Genomic DNA, 5,388 nt, shown 5'->3' with positions numbered 1-5,388 from the left:
ATTTTTCACAAGGAACATTCTAAATCAAGTATCTGCAATTCTTTGGTTCCTAAATTTTTTTTTTATTACTGTGGTGGTCAGTATTTACTACTCAGTAAAAAACTGAGTACATTGATGATGGAATCAATAGAGCTTAATCTTGAGTGAAGCTTTTGTTATGTTAAGAGGGCAGACATCTGGGGCGCCTGGGTGGCTCAGTGGGTTAAGAGGGCAGACATCTGTCATTCATGTCTACCCAAATTTTTGTCAGTGCTCTCTCCATACGGGGATAGTCGTCCACACTGTGCATTTTGCCTTCCCAGTGCAGGATCCAAGAAACTACCTTTCCCAGCACTGCTTGTCGCCAGGGTACCAACAACGTGTGACTTAGACTTCACCAATCAGATAGAGCTTGATGAACCTCTGATTTGATTGATGACAGGAAAAAACTGGGGACTGACCTCCAAACTTGCAAGCAGGGCTGTCCCTGAGATCGAGGGTGAGTGAAGCCACGTCACTGATAATGGCTGATAATGGCATACAACAAATCACACCATAATCAGGGGAGTTTGGGTGGTCTTGATGGCAGTGGTACCTTCTAGATCACCATAGAAGGAGCATAGGTCTGAGGTCAGGTAAGGTAGCTGCTCCCTCAACAGTTCCTTCTGTGCTATTTAATTTTCACTTTCTTTTATTTTAGTCATTCACAAATGCTGGCTTCATGTAATTCCTATTTTAAAACGTCATTTTGCGGCATGAGACTTATCAGTACAAGTCTTGTTTTTCCTGGAGTATCAAGCCATTATTGACTTCTGAACCTATCCCAGTACATTATAACGAACATGAACCATGTTTTCTCACGTTTTGGTAATTCGCTTTACAGTATTTAAGCTCAGCTTAGTTTCAAAGTGACAGATGGCAACTAATTGCCAATAATTTATTAAGCAAATGCCATGTGATATGCAGAACTAGAATGGGGAAATCATAAGCTGTGGCCATGTTTTTAAATGTACGCTGATTACATATTTCTATGGGGATAATTTTCTAAAATGAAGCCCAAATATCTCACAAGATTTTTAACACTGAGGTCTTTTCTCAGGACTTTTTTCTGTTTTGTTTTTATACACAGTTGTATCCATGCTTCACAAAGCAGTGTTGAACTCCGGTGCCCCAATTTTGTGGTACTGCACATCCAAACTTTTGTTACGCCATCTCTTTGGAGTTATTCTTCAAGGCTTTCCTTTCCCTCATTATCCAATTAATCACCAAGTTCTCTCAAATGTACCCTCCAATGTATATGGTGTTCGTGCACTTCTCTCAATTTTTACTTCCATTACCCTTGTTCGGAGCATCCCCACCTCACCTATTCTGTATTAGCTTCCTTCCTGCCCTCCGATTCTACGCTTGCCCCCTCTGAGTCTATACACACCAGCCAACATCATCCTCCCTCGCTTTTATTAAAGGCTTCATTCAGATCGCTTGTGTGAAAATCAGCCTTGGGAAGCCTCCCTAACGCGGAGTCGGGAGGTCTCGGCAGGGGCGCTCTCACTCCCGGTCACTCCGCGTCCATTGCAGACCCAACAGGACGCGATGAACTTCACCTTACACTGACTCGATCTTGCCCGTGCGTATTAGTCCACTCTTTCAGCCGGAGGGAGAGGGGCGTCCTCAAAGCCCTGACCTGGCAACAGCTCCGCCAGGGAGAAGCCACCGCTCCTCGAACTCCGCGTTCACTCCCGTCGACTTTTGGGTCATAACATCCTTCCCATGTTCCCCGTTTTCTTCCTAGAAAGGCCTCCCTTTCCTTGGTTCCTCCCTCTTGCCCACGGTCTGAGCACAGCTTCTTTGCTCCAGGCCGCAGCGCTTTTATTCACGACTAACCCATCTTCTGCTGGTAAAACAACTGGCCTTTTTACTTTTCAGGCTAGCACTTCCGTGGAATTGAGAGTAAAATCCTATGTACTTGCTGCGATATCGCAGTTTGGGGGCCTCAAGAAGTCTCTGAGCCAGAGCGTCGCCTGCAGGAGGTTGAGTCGGGAGGTTCGCAGGCGATTCTCAGGACGACTAACGAGGGAGCTGAGGGCAGCCCGCAGGCAGTCGCTGCAGCTGGAGAGATGCTTCTGTTCGGAGCGGGGATCTGGGCGGCACATCCCAGCGTCCACTGGCCATGGCCCTGACTGTCCCCAACCCAGCCCATTAGTGTCATCTCAGCCCCACACAAGTCCTGAGAAGCCAAAATCCTTCTCTCCTGGGCCTGGAACGCTCTCCACGTGGCCAGCTCTCTCATTCCTCAGCTCTCTGATTCTATCACTTTCTCCAAAACGTGGTCCCCTTGCTTCCCTAATTGTGGGTCACCACTGTTCTGTTTAGTCACGATGCTGCCTTTATTTCCCATGTTGCTCACATCACTGTCTTTGTCTTTTAAATTGTTTTCCTTTGGTTTCTCCACAAGAATGTAAGCTCCATGACAAAAGCAAAACCCATTTTGCTCACACTGGTCTTGCTAATATGTAACCTTTCCTGGCACACAGCAGACGCTTAATAAATTTTTACTGACTGGATGAATGAATGAAGTCTTCAGCACGTTTTCACATTAGGCAAGCTTCGTGATCGCCTAGCTCAGACTGACCTAATTGTGTCAGTCAGACGGGCTAAATGCTGTGGTAACGGTTTTAAAATTTAAGTGACTTAAAAATGCAAAGGATTTTTAATGCTCCCTCTCCTCTTCCCTGCTGGGGAGGTGGGAGGCTCCATTCTGTACTGTCTTCATTCAAGGTCCCAGGCTACACGAGGCTTATTTTCTTGCCTCTGTTATTTGCTGAGGCAAGAAAGAGGGAACGAGGTGAACTGTGCACAGACTCCACAGTCTTCTTCCTGGAAGTGACATACGTGTGCTCACCTATCACTGATCAAAGCAAGTCACAAGTTCAGGTTCAGTCCTGAACCTGAACCATTCATTCATCCCCTGAACCATTCAGGGGATGGCACAGGCAGTGTGGATTCCAACTCAGCTGTGGTCTTACAAGGTAAGGAGACAATGTCCACAAGAAAATGTCTGTGGCATCTAATATATTTGCAGCAGTTTTGCCTTGTGTGATGAAAGTACATTTTTATCTCTGGAAGGTCACATTATGAAGGACACCTCCAGGTGCATTACATAAAATTATTTATGAGAAGCCATCGTGTGGCAAAAGTGAGCCTACGTGGCATAACCCGTCACTGGGGTATAAGCCATTTATTTATGGAAATAAATAAGGAACTTGAGCAAATCCATTCATAGCTGAGAATCATTCCAAAAGGGAAAATAAAACCTGCTTTTGTAATACATTTGCAAAATTACTCCACAAATGCCTAATTTTGTCTCAGAGCTAGGTTGGAACAATGATTTTTAGCATTTGGATTGCTAGGAAATAGAGTTTGTGGCAATATTTCTTCATTTGCCTCCATTGAGTTTAAGGAATTTGTGGCAAGGCTCTTTTCCAAGCGATCATCCACCAACTCCGTGTGTGTGTGTGTGTGTGTGTGTGTGTGTGTGTGTTTACATGTGTACTGAAAACTGTAGGACATGTATTTCTGGGGCACTGTAGCAATAATTAACACTAATAATGTATCAAAGCAACTTTAAGGTAATTATTACACATGTAAGAATTATTACAGTGACTGTCTTACTAGAAATGCACAATATTGTTGCCATTAATCACAACAACAATAACTAAATTAATGATGGAACTATCCCTACTAATGAGTTGTTCAAAGACAAGACTGAGAAAGATGAAAGAAATGATTAAAAACAGAGCTTGATACATAGGTGTGTGGTTACTGGATAGTGTATCTGGTTGAAGGAAATTTAAATGATAATTACCTTACAAGGTCACCTCACACAGTTATAAAAGGCTATAACATAAATCTGATTAGTACATGTCACCAGACATTTATCGATGAAACAAATCAATACTCCACTAAAACTGAATGCATCCTGGCCCAGCTGGACATTAACTCTCAGTTAATCACTGTATCAGAGTGGATTATCATGAGATAAAACTGAGGAAGGAAGAAGCCTCAAGACTTTATATACAAAACAGTTTCTAAAATGGAATGTTATGGGGTATTTAATTAATTAATTAGTACTCAGTACAATTAAACTATTAAATAAAGTCGCTCCCTGTTTGGCGGTGACCTGATTATGGTAATTCTCTGTTGTCGATTTATGAGGATGTATTTTTATATCTACACACAGATGTGGAAGAGAAAAATGGGTCAGCAACAGATGATAGTCTTTACGACTCATCGCCAATCAGCATAATTTTTTTAATTAATCATGGTAGTCTCAAGAACTCAAAGGCTACTCTTCTTACCTTTTTTCAAATAACATTTATTTGTGGTTTACTCTTAGGAAATTATGGATCAAAATTTGGGCATATTTTTTTTTAGTGTTTCAACTAATGAATGCCTTTTGTTCCAAGATACAAGAGCACAGGTTCCATGACTGCATAGAACCATTGTGTTAGTCACTGTTTTCCAGTGATTATTGAAAAACAAAATGCCTCAAGTATTTTTAACTACCTTTATTTCAGAGGACTTAGGCATAACCATTTTAAGAACTATTACTGGTTTATTGAGACACATAAAGCTTTTGCTTCAGTCCTCCATTTTTCTGCTTGTAGAATATGCTTAAAAAGAAAACAACAACAACAAAAAAAGAGCATAAGTTTTCTCCTATTCTGCCAATCCTTTGAGGACTCCTAAATATTCTTAACATTTGGCATTGGCTCTTTGGGGGGGAATATGTCCCCTGATGCTTTATCCTAGGTGTAGGGACTTAAGTGATCTCCCCCCAACCCAACGCTTTATTGACTATCCCCTCTTTTCCATCCCTACACTGAGTGACTAATCTGATTGTCAAGTGTGGGAAGAAGAACCTGGACATGCTCACCTCGGTTCTATGTTCTACCTTTTAGGAACTAACGTCTAACCAGAAGGAGGCATTCTCCGCTGTTCCTCCAGGAGCAAGCTCTTCCCTGCCTCACGGAACAGTCCGCTTCAGTCCCGAATTGCCGGCAAGTGGGTAGATAAATGTCCCCAGTTCTTACAGTAAATACAAGAGTCAAATGGACAGTATTCTGCAACCCAGGCTTTACTGATAATCACAGTAATATTTTGACCCTATCTTCATTGCTGTTCGTCTTCTTCCCTTGGGAAGGATAAAGGTGTTCATTAGGACCCCCTCAGGACTTCAACGTTGGTTACATTGGCCAGAATTGCAGAGAAATAAGTGATAAGGAAAAAAATCTAACATGGAGTCATCAAAGACTGGGCTGGGGGTTTCAGCTCTCACGTGTGGAGGCGCACCTGTAGTCAGGGTCAATTTACCCCACAGACACCGTAGATATATGCCTAAAGCCAGGATTC

Source organism: Lontra canadensis, unplaced genomic scaffold (genome assembly GCF_010015895.1).
Source record: "Lontra canadensis isolate GAN:19392208 unplaced genomic scaffold, GSC_riverotter_1.0 scaffold39, whole genome shotgun sequence".
Lineage (NCBI taxonomy): Eukaryota > Metazoa > Chordata > Mammalia > Carnivora > Mustelidae > Lontra > Lontra canadensis.
This window is presented reverse-complemented; position numbering follows the sequence as displayed.